Raw genomic sequence first — 12,249 nt, 5'->3', positions numbered from 1 at the left:
CGTTGTCGGCAGGATTCGAACCTGCGCGGGGAGACCCCAATGGATTTTTAGTCCTTCGCCTTAACCACTCGGCCACAACAACTGACTTTGAGGCGTGTGCACATAATCTGTATGCAAGTTTTCAAGGTGTCCCACAGCAAATTCCTGATATTCTGCAATGCACTTTTTCAAAATAATGTTTTTTTCAGCAGGCACATTCTCTCCTAAAAACAAAAATTGCATGCGTATATCTCTAGTTTGGAATACCATAGGCTTGCATGCATACTCTCATGGGTCACTCAAGTTTTTTGGACCCTATTGCACTCTGTTTTAGTGCTGCTTTTAGTATATGGCCCATATTACAGAAGTCTACCATCTTTGAGGATTTGAGGCTCCTTTGTAAGTGCTTTATATTTTTTCCTTGAAGAGCTATATAATAAAGGGGTCCGGGAAAGATTCAATTTATGGAAGATAAAAGAAGGCCCACTTGTCTCACCAAATGCTGTAGAGAAACCTGATGTTTTACTCATGTTATCCTTAGTTCGTTTTTGTTAGACCTTGCATTTTTAAGGTGGTCCCAACCCCACCTTATTGCTTTTCACCTCCGCATTTTGCTGTATCTTTTTGTTGGCCTTAGGACTCTGATCACTTTATCGCTACTAATCAGTGCTGAAGTGCACGTGCTTCTTCCCTAATCATGTGTATAATTGGAGTATACCTGACTGACAGATTTAATTTACTTGAAAGCCCCTTGTAAAGTGGTATACCATATACCCAGGGACTGATTGTGCCGCCCAAAGAAATAGCATTTCAAACCTGTCTCAAGCCTGCTACTGCAGTGCCTGTGCTGCAGTGTACTGCCACTTCGACTTGGCATTTAAAACTACTTGCCAAGCCTTAAACTCCAATTTTATTACATATCAGTAACCCCTAAGGTAGGCCCTAGGTAGTCCTAGGGGCATCATGCTATGTAAGTAAAAGGTAAGACATGTACTGTGGTAGTTTGTATGTCCTAGTAGTATCAAACAGTCTATTACATTTTTCACTACTGTGAGGTCTGCCCCTCTCATAGGTTAGCATTGGGTATTCCCTTATACTTTTTGGGGGGTAATTCCATATCAGAGAGGAGAAGCTTTATTTATTTATTGATAAATCCTATCTACTGGTGAGGTTGGATTTAATCTTACTATTGTATAAATGCCATTTTTAGAGAGTGAGCATTTCTCTGCACTTACTGCTCTATTTGCATCAAAACCTGTCTTCAATTGACGTCTGGATTGGGCTGCGAGACAGCTACATATGTGCATTCCCTGTAGACAGCCACAACACAGGTTACTCAACTGCAACTGCATTCATCTGCATTCTGATTGGCCTGGGGGAGAGCTCCGCTCCCCTTACCGCAAATATGTTCAAGAACGATAATTTATGTCAGTAAGTACAGTATACCTGCCTCTTATAATCATGTGTGTTTAAATAATTTGTCGTAAGATCGTTTAAATATTGAAAAGGATCTGTTTTTAATAGACATTGTACAAAAACAACTGGTACATTTGGGAATTCTGTAAAGGAAAAACCCAACTGCCGTGACATTGCCAACCACAATGCCGTGACTCGGATTCGAACCGAGGTTGCTGCGGCCACAACGCAGAGTACTAACCACTATACGATCACGGCGAGCTACTTGGGCTCAAAAACGTACAGTGACATGAAGAAATTATGATTCGGAACACTCAGGGCTACTCCTGTGATAGGCTGAATGTGTTCATTGCTTCCTCATTCCTTATACAAAGGCTTTATCTCCTCAGTGGTTGATAGGCTGAAACCGTTTCCTGGCCGCCTGCTTGTGAACTGGCAGGAGTCAAAGATCACACATACACTGGTGGGCCTGTGATGGGACACCAATGCAGAGAAACACACCTGGCGCAGATATTCTATTCTGTTTATTAGACCTGCATCTCCCCTGTACCTCCTCAAGCCATCTGTATGTGAAGCAAGAAAGAGTTAAGGAACGGTCCATCTACACTTTTATTGGGAGGATGCTGCCGTGAGCTCCTCCCAGCTAATCACACAAACAGCAGTAAAGCAAAATAACTACACAGTTAGGGGGGACTGCATGGTTAGGTTTTTGAGGAATTATTGAAACTGACCTCAGTGACCCATAATCAGAGCTGTGGCTAATGACTGCATGCCTAATTATGATGAAGCAAGCACCATGGCTCGTAGGGGCCCCGCAACACACTTTTCTTAGCTCATTGAATTAAAGTATAAACTCCTGCCATGTGTGAGTGGTAAAGGCTTGTTAATTTTGTTACTTTTCAAATTCACGTCTGACAACAAGACGAAGGAACATTGGGGCATCAGACGCTTTGGAAAGTAGCCACCAACCGCAGAGAAAGAGAGAAAGAGGGAAAAGACAGTATGAGGTGTGGAGAAAACAGCAGCAGGTACAAGGAGCTCAAATGAGATTAATGGCGCCTAAATAGAGCCCGTAAAGGAACAGTTACAAATCTAAGAAAAGGGAAAGAAAAGACTAGGAAAAAATACAGAAAGAGCTTGTAGATGAAATTCTCTTCCAGGAACAGCAGGTTAAGAGAAATTACACAGGGAGCAGTTAAGCTTGTAACACGGGGGAGAATAGAAAAGAAAACGCAGTTTTATGAAGTGTGTTTGCCTAATTCAGCGAGCACTTTTATTTTATTTCTCTATTTGCTTCTTTTATTCATAAAGTAAGTTTCAAGTGCATGCACAGGTATGACCGAGAGAGCCAGGGTATAATAATTTGAAGCGTTTGCACCAGCGCTAATGAAGGACGAGAGTTATAGCAAAGATATGAAAGGGGGAGCGATAATAAATATGTGATATGGCAATAGTGACACCAAAATAAGCCACCTATTTATAAAACTGACATGGAAGAAATACTAAAGGTTAACTTCTAAAATTGTAGCCGATGTTAAAAAGATTCTCGTTGTCGGCAGGATTTGAACCTGCGCGGGGAGAACCCAATGGATTTCTAGTCCATCGCCTTAACCACTTGGCCACAACAACTGACTGTAAGGCTTGTGCACATAATCTGTATGCAAGTTTTCAAAGTGTCCCACAGCAAATTCCTGATATTCTGCAATGGACTTTTTAAAAAAAATGTTTTTTTCAGCAGGCACATTCTCTCCTAAAAACAAAAATTGCATGCGTATATCTCTAGTTTGGAATACCATAGGCTTGCATGCATACTCTCATCGGTCACTCAAGTTTTTTGGACCCTATTGCACTCTGTTTTCGTGCTGCTTTTAGTATATGGCCCATATTACAGAAGTCTACCATCTTTGAGTATTTGAGGCTCCTTTGTAAGTGCTTTATATTTTTTCCTTGAAGAGCTATATAATAAAGGGGTCCGGGAAAGATTGCATTTATGGAAGATAAAAGAAGGCCCACTTGTCTCACCAAATGCTGTAGAGAAACCTGATGTTTTACTCACGTTATCCTTAGTTCGTTTTTGTTAGACCTTGCATTCTTAAGGTGGTCCCAACCCCACCTTATTGCTTTTCACCTCCGCATTTTGCTGTATCTTTTTGTTGGCCTTAGTACTCTGATCACTGTATCGCTACTAATCAGTGCTGAAGTGCACGTGCTTCTTCCCTAATCATGTGTATAATTGGAGTATACCTGACTGACAGATTTAATTTACTTGAAAGCCCCTTGTAAAGTGGTATACCATATACCCAGGGACTGATTGTGCCGCCCAAAGAAATAGCATTTCAAACCTGTCTCAAGCCTGCTACTGCAGTGCCTGTGCTGCAGTGTACTGCCACTTCGACTTGGCATTTAAAACTACTTGCCAAGCCTTAAACTCCAATTTTATTACATATCAGTAACCCCTAAGGTAGGCCCTAAGTAGTCCTAGGGGCATCATGCTATGTAAGTAAAAGGTAAGACATGTACTGTTGTAGTTTGTATGTCCTAGTAGTATCAAACAGTCTATTACATTTTTCACTACTGTGAGGTCTGCCCCTCTCATAGGTTAGCATTGGGTATTCACTTATACTTTTTGGGGGGTAATTCCATATCAGAGAGGAGAAGCCTTATTTATTTATTGATAAATCCTATCTACTGGTGAGGTTGGATTTAATCTTACTATTGTATAAATGCCATTTTTAGAGAGTGAGCATTTGTTATGGCAGAGTTTTTGGCTTTATTTAGCAGTGATATAGATCATTAATCTTGCTCGCATCTAGTATAGGTATTCTTAGCCTGTGTTGGCCCTTTTAAGCCCTTTTTCCAGACCTATAAGAGGATAGCTGCTTAATATGCCTTTATTCTTGACTTTCACCTGTCTATTGCCTATTGGCTTTGACATATTAGACATATTGGTATGGTTTATGTAGATATTCTGACAGAGCTAAGGAGCATTTCACCCCTTTCAGGCCTACAGGCCTAGAGCTAGAGGGACTCCATCTTGATGAAGCTGAGAGGCTTTTCAGGGCAAAGGCAAAGTTTATAGTTAAGGCTGTTGTTCGCTTGGAGAGAACCGGTTCAGGCTGGCCCTTATCGAAGGAATGTATTTTTCTCCACTCCGAAGACACAACTTCAGGCTGGCCAGCTGGGAACGTGTCCTTGGTATGGGGAGGTACAAGAATTTGGTGGGCGGCAGGTTACTGGCCGTAGCTTTCCATGAAAGGACAAGCTTCCATATTAGTGAGCTACAGGAGAGGAGGAGTGGTCAGTTCAGTTCAGTTCAGTTTGGGTTCAGTTCAGTCCAGTCCAGCGTGGTGTGCAGTTCAGCGTGGTGCTCAGAACAGCTTGGAGCACAGAACTGCTGGGAGCTCAGAACAGCTTGGAGCTCAGAACAGCTTGCAGAGAGAGAGAGGATGTCTGCTGGAGCTGCAAAATAGAGTGCAGTTCTTGAATGGAGAAAGAAGGCAGACGATTGCTGAAGATGAGGAGAGAGAAAGCAGTGCAGAGAGCATCAAAGAAGGCTGTCAGCTGGAGCAACTGAACCAGAGGCGTGGTGATGTGGTGAAGGAGGGAGAGACAGAGAGAGCCCTAATCCCACCAGAGGCAGAGAGAGAGCCCTAATCCCACCAGAGGCAGAGAGAGAAATCTTCCTTCTAATAGGTGAGGTAGTCTGAATTAGTTACACTTACACTTTATGTCTAATCTTTTCCCTTTCAGCGGAGTGTTCCTGTTATGTTTAATCCTTCTCTTTCAAGCGGTGTGTTCTACCTATAGTCTTTGTCAGATCTGTGTAAAGGTTTATATTGTACTAATAATAAATGACCCCATTAATTAGTGAATTAGTGTGCATGAGTTATTTTATGATAAAGTTATCCTGGCTTCAAGCCAGTTGCTGTTGAGCCACTGATGGATCAAAAAGGGGGGTAGGAGCGCTTAAATCAAGAAATAACTCAGTCACATAGTGTGTATATCTTTATCCCCATACAGTGAGGTTCCTCACTCCTGGTAGGTATTACTGTTTGAACAGATGCTACCCCTGATCAGGTAAGTAATAGTGAGGGAGAGAGGAGACTTGCAACCAAGGGACTAAGTTAGTACACCATCCCATAATATTATTGTAGTAGCAGACCCTTAGTGAAGAGACTTCCCAATATATATATATATATGTATAGGTGTTCATAGGAATGTGGTCGTCGTTGATATGCGGCGTTAATGAGAGCACTGAGTAGAGGCTCAGTGTGTATACCCACTGGATTGTGGCTTGAATAAGTGAGAACACTAGGAGGTTGAACTAGTGTGTAGTTTCGCAGGATTGCGAACAGTTTGGAAAAGGGAGCATTGGGTTCTGCAGGCCCGTGTGTAGACGCACCGGATTGTGTGTCATATCTGCCCTAGGGTAGAACGGTCTGGATCAGGGTGGCCGCGAGACCAACTGATGTGAATAAGTGTGGTGTAGGGTATGGATATCCCTAGTAATCAGTGAGTATTCTTAGTATCCCTATAGATTTAGTGGTGTTCTTAATAATATGAGCTTGTATATTGCGAGTTCCCCATCCTCAGGTAGGTACCAGGTGCCTGGATAGTTGGTCCTGAGGAGGGAAGGTGAGTACGTTCTGGCTGGGTTGGAGGGGCCCCTGGGGGCTGATCCCACCTACTCAGAAAATCCAGCCATAACATCTGGCGTAGTCGTCATCTTACGAAGCCTGTGTGCCTGGCCATGTGCTTAGATTGTTTCCCATGTGTTGTGTGGGAGTGCCCTGAGCGCCAGACATTACATCTGGCGTAGTCGAACAGTTTACGAAACCTGTGTGCCTGGCCATGTGCTTAGATTGTTTCCCATGTGGTGTGTGGGAGTGCCCTGAACGCTGGTTCCATCTGGCGTAATGTTGCAGTTTATGTAGCCTGTTAGACCTATTGGCTTGAACAGTTGCAGCGTGAGGAGATTGCATTACATCATGGCATTTGGTTTATTCAGGGTGGAAGGAATGGTTTTCATTTTGGTGTTTAAACTGTCAGAGTTGAAGGATGGCATTACATGAGGAAGCCAGTTACATCTTTGTGATGGTCCAATTGTATAAATGTGTGTAAAAAATGCTTTTAAATTGCCCATTAAATTGCTTGCTGCATCTGCTTATGCTGTGCAATGTGAAATGTGTTCATTGTTCTATGATTTGTGGAGTTCTTTGAATATAGCTCCTTGTAAATATGACTTGTGAATAGCGCCATATTAATGTGGCTTGTGAGGTGCATGTTCTCATGTTGATTTGCTGTGTTCCTTGTGCATTGCGCCTTGGAAATGTTGTTTGTGAAAAGCTTGTCTTGTAAATATGACTTGTGAATAGCGCCATATTATTGTGGCTTGTGAGGTGCATGTTCTCATGTTGATCTATTGTGTTCCTTGTGCATTGCGCCTTGGAAATGTTGTTTGTGAAAGGCTTGTCTTGTAAATATGCCTTGTGAATAGCGCCATGTGGTCATGGCTTGGACAGGGCATGTTATCATTACGTTTGGCAGGAGAGAGCTGGATCTCTCTCGGGTGCTTGGGGATAACGTTTTTGAAAATATGTGTATGTGTCATCTGTAAACGTGAAGAAATGTGATCATGATTTTCCCATGTATAAATGGACGTTGGGAAATGATTCTGCTTGAGCTGCCAAAGGGTTAATATCTTGAGTTGAGATGGCAGTCTTTATTTTTTACATGCTGTCAACATGCATGGTTATCTGACCTGACTATAAAAGTCAGTGGATTATTTGATGGTTTGATTTTGACTTTTTTGATTCCTTGGTCTACCTATGTGCTTTGTCAGTTTCTTGACGGAAAGGTAACATCTTGTGTTTTGAGAAGGGTTCTGTTCATTTCACATTCCTTTTGAAATGCGTCTACGAATTTTTGTGTGGGTTTGCCTTGGAACTGATGTGGTTATAAATCAACCAGTCGGATTACGGAGGAAGCTGTGTTCTTTTAAAATGAGTGAAATGTTAAAAAGATGGCCCGTTAGAGTGCACGCTACGGAGCTGTTTTCATTAATTATTTCTGTGAGGGGTTTCCATCTAGACAGGAATGTGCTGGTTTGAGAATAATGAATCTTGCCCGACTGTGCATGGTGACATGTGCTTTTAATTAGTGGAAGGCAACCATGTGCCTTTGAAAGAAAAAAATATTAAAATGTAACATTGTTATTTTCCCAAATGTAAATTAAAATGTATGCTTTTATAAATGTGTCAGCAAAACATTAAATTAAATCCAATGTTGAAATGTATCTGCATTTTATGTTGTTTTACAAATTATTTCTCTTTTACAATGGACCATGTTAATTCGTTTTTTTCTCAAATGCAGAATGTATAATCTTGTGTGCAAAAGGTAGTTGCCCCTTTCTAAATAAGTGCCCATGTTTTGAGTGTCTTGCCTTTAGCTGAATTAGTTGGACTAAAGTCTTTTTAAAAACTGGAGCTTTTTTAATTGGCAGTACACTGTAACAGAATTGTTTTTTTTAAATGCTAGCTTCCGTTAGTTAGAAAATAAGGTATGAGAAATTTGTTTTTCGACCTTGGCAGACCAGCTGGTTTGTGCAGACGAGTTTTTTTCCTTCATTCTGCAAGTTTCGATCACGTCCCTGTTCGTTATGATTGGCTACAATCCAATTTTCTTCCGCGGATGGCTTGTTTATTTAAGGGAGGGGCTGGTTTAGAGAGGCTCATCATATTGCAGTTCAAGTAGCTTCATACTGTAGCGTGGCTCCTGCTCTGAAGGGAGGGGCTGGCTTAGTAAGGATTAGGGTATGTTAGGCCCTGCTAAAAGTTATTAAAAGTTAAATTTTGAATGTTTTTAATTAATTAGGATATTTTCTTTTCAATAATGAAAGGCACCCGGGGTGCTTTTTAAATGGAAAATTTTATTTTGCAAGATTAATGATACTTGTTCTCTTGTTCCTAGGATTGCTGAAGTTGTGGTTGTGCGTGGGTCCCTCCCCCCTTCCACTTCTTTTTTTTGTTTTAGCTTTTTACTTCCATGTTTTTATTTTAGTTTATTATTTTTGGATGATGGAACCAGACCAGACCAGACCAGACCGGGTGATGGATGGCCGCATTGGAGGAAGTGTCCGGATACCGAGGATGCAGGGTGGTGGCCTACACTGAAGACTTTTGGACTAAGTTATTTAATTCCCTAGCCTGCATTTTTTTGTTGACATCACTATGAGCAGGCCCCACTTAAAAAACAATAACACCACGAACATGTTTTATTTGTTACAGAATTTTAAAAGGATTTGATGAATAATCCCTTGGACAAGCAGGCCCCACTTTTAAAGCAAAAAATATGTCACCTATTATAGTTTTTCTGTTTTCTTCAAAACAGTTTTTGCGTGATTTCAATGAAGGACTTTTTTTTTTTTGAATGGTGGTGCCCACATGTGTTCTTAATGTTACACCAGCTATCTTGTAGAAATGGGGTTGTTGTTTTTTTTTTTTTACTGTTCTTACATTTTCACCTTGATTGATCAAAGGGTGGTTACCTTAAAATTTGGATTGTTCTGGGTGGTGTGTCTTTTAGTATGATTATGTATTAATGTTTGCCCAAACCTTGACACAGTTTGTCATGTTTATTTCTCAGATTTCACTTTAAATTGACGAATGTCAGCAGGTAGGCCTCATTTAGGCCTATTGTTATTTTCATCTCACAAACAAGCCCCTACACCAATAGTTTCATGAGTCATCATTAGCTTAAGTTGCCTATAGTACGTAGGGCTCATTTAGGCCCTTTCTTGTTTTCTCACTAGGAGTTGAAACACATTTAGTTCTTAAGTTGACAATAGTAGGTAGGCCTCATTTAGGCTTAAGTTGTCCGAAGTAGGCCCCATTTACGTCCCTTACTGTTTTCATTCAACACATAAGTCTCTACATCACTAGATTTCACCAGTTATCATTAGGAGTTGAGGCACATTTAGTTTGAGGATGCTGTGGTTAGTTTCTGTTGTTATCAGATCCAATCTCAGATATGTTTCAGCATTCAAGTCAAGGGTGCTTTGATTTGTTTTTAGGTTTCTATTGCCTACAATTGAGTTTCAGGTGGAATTTTCTTAAGTTGTCATTCTTTTTAGGGAGTTTTTTAGGTTTTGATTTGTTGATAGATTGTGTTGATGTTTGTTTATCTGGATGTTATTGTTTATTGATGTTCGCAAGATAAGGATCTAAGGGTGGATGGCAGAGTTTTTTGGGCTCTATTTAGCAGTGATATAGATCTTAATCTTGCTCACATCTAGGATAGGTATTTTTAGCCTATGTTGGGTAGATTATGTTGATGTTTGTTTTGATGGTTGTTGTTGTTTATAAGATGCTCGCAAGATAAGGATCTAAGGGTGGAATGTTATGGCAGAGTTTTTGGCTTTATTTAGCAGTGATATAGATCATTAATCTTGCTCGCATCTAGTATAGGTATTCTTAGCCTGTGTTGGCCCTTTTAAGCCCTTTTTCCAGACCTATAAGAGGATAGCTGCTTAATATGCCTTTATTCTTGACTTTCACCTGTCTATTGCCTATTGGCTTTGACATATTAGACATATTGGTATGGTTTATGTAGATATTCTGACAGAGCTAAGGAGCATTTCACCCCTTTCAGGCCTACAGGCCTAGAGCTAGAGGGACTCCATCTTGATGAAGCTGAGAGGCTTTTCAGGGCAAAGGCAAAGTTTATAGTTAAGGCTGTTGTTCGCTTGGAGAGAACCGGTTCAGGCTGGCCCTTATCGAAGGAATGTATTTTTCTCCACTCCGAAGACACAACTTCAGGCTGGCCAGCTGGGAACGTGTCCTTGGTACGGGGAGGTACAAGAATTTGGTGGGCGGCAGGTTACTGGCCGTAGCTTTCCATGAAAGGACAAGCTTCCATATTAGTGAGCTACAGGAGAGGAGGAGTGGTCAGTTCAGTTCAGTTCAGTTTGGGTTCAGTTCAGTCCAGTCCAGCGTGGTGTGCAGTTCAGCGTGGTGCTCAGAACAGCTTGGAGCACAGAACTGCTGGGAGCTCAGAACATCTTGGAGCTCAGAACAGCTTGCAGAGAGAGAGAGGATGTCTGCTGGAGCTGCAAAATAGAGTGCAGTTCTTGAATGGAGAAAGAAGGCAGACGATTGCTGAAGATGAGGAGAGAGAAAGCAGTGCAGAGAGCATCAAAGAAGGCTGTCAGCTGGAGCAACTGAACCAGAGGCGTGGTGATGTGGTGAAGGAGGGAGAGACAGAGAGAGCCCTAATCCCACCAGAGGCAGAGAGAGAGCCCTAATCCCACCAGAGGCAGAGAGAGAAATCTTCCTTCTAATAGGTGAGGTAGTCTGAATTAGTTACACTTACACTTTATGTCTAATCTTTTCCCTTTCAGCGGAGTGTTCCTGTTATGTTTAATCCTTCTCTTTCAAGCGGTGTGTTCTACCTATAGTCTTTGTCAGATCTGTGTAAAGGTTTATATTGTACTAATAATAAATGACCCCATTAATTAGTGAATTAGTGTGCATGAGTTATTTTATGATAAAGTTATCCTGGCTTCAAGCCAGTTGCTGTTGAGCCACTGATGGATCAAAAAGGGGGGTAGGAGCGCTTAAATCAAGAAATAACTCAGTCACATAGTGTGTATATCTTTATCCCCATACAGTGAGGTTACTCACTCCTGGTAGGTATTACTGTTTGAACAGATGCTACCCCTGATCAGGTAAGTAATAGTGAGGGAGAGAGGAGACTTGCAACCAAGGGACTAAGTTAGTACACCATCCCATAATATTATTGTAGTAGCAGACCCTTAGTGAAGAGACTTCCCAATATATATATATATATGTATAGGTGTTCATAGGAATGTGGTCGTCGTTGATATGCGGCGTTAATGAGAGCACTGAGTAGAGGCTCAGTGTGTATACCCACTGGATTGTGGCTTGAATAAGTGAGAACACTAGGAGGTTGAACTAGTGTGTAGTTTCGCAGGATTGCGAACAGTTTGGAAAAGGGAGCATTGGGTTCTGCAGGCCCGTGTGTAGACGCACCGGATTGTGTGTCATATCTGCCCTAGGGTAGAACGGTCTGGGTCAGGGTGGCCGCGAGACCAACTGATGTGAATAAGTGTGATGTAGGGTATGGATATCCCTAGTAATCAGTGAGTATTCTTAGTATCCCTATAGATTTAGTGGTGTTCTTAATATTATGAGCTTGTATATTGCGAGTTCCCCATCCTCAGGTAGGTACCAGGTGCCTGGATAGTTGGTCCTGAGGAGGGAAGGTGAGTACGTTCTGGCTGGGTTGGAGGGGCCCCTGGGGGCTGATCCCACCTACTCAGAAAATCCAGCCATAACAGCATTTCTCTGCACTTACTGCTCTATTTGCATGAAAACCTGTCTTCAATTGACGTCTGGATTGGGCTGTGAGACAGCTACATATGTGCATTCCCTGTAGACAGCCACAACACAGGTCACTCAACTGCAACTGCATTCATCTGCATTCTGATTGGCCTGGGGGAGAGCTTCGCTCCCCTTTCCGCAAATATGTTCAAGAATGATAATTTATGTCAGTAAGTACAGTATACCTACATCTTATAATCATGTGTGTTTAAATAATTTGTCGTTAGATCATTTAAATATTGAAAAGGATCTGTTTTTAATAGACATTTTACAAAAACAACTGGTACATTTGGGAATTCTGTAAAGGAAAAACCCAACTGCAGTGACATTGCCAACCACAATGCCGTGACTCGGATTCGAACCAAGGTTGCTGCGGCCACAATGCAGAGTACTAACCACTATACGATCACGGCGGCTACTTGGGCTCAATAACGTACAGTGACATGAAGAAATT

General features: G+C 41.6%; 2 non-coding genes across 2 annotated transcripts; both read right to left on the bottom strand.

Annotated features, from left to right (window-relative positions):
* On the bottom strand, positions 1 to 82 carry TRNAF-AAA (transfer RNA phenylalanine (anticodon AAA)). The gene has a single exon. It is a non-coding gene; the product is annotated as a tRNA-Phe (tRNA).
* A 1,499-nt stretch (positions 83 to 1,581) lies between these two features.
* On the bottom strand, positions 1,582 to 1,653 carry TRNAH-GUG (transfer RNA histidin (anticodon GUG)). Its single transcript has one exon. It is a non-coding gene; the product is annotated as a tRNA-His (tRNA).
* Positions 1,654 to 12,249: the final 10,596 nt, after the last annotated feature.

The sequence above is a fragment of the Lissotriton vulgaris genome, unplaced genomic scaffold, assembly GCF_964263255.1.
Source record: "Lissotriton vulgaris unplaced genomic scaffold, aLisVul1.2 SCAFFOLD_301, whole genome shotgun sequence".
Taxonomy (NCBI): Eukaryota; Metazoa; Chordata; class Amphibia; order Caudata; family Salamandridae; genus Lissotriton; species Lissotriton vulgaris.
The sequence above is the reverse complement of the archived record's forward strand: the minus strand, read 5'-3'. Positions and strand labels throughout refer to the sequence as shown.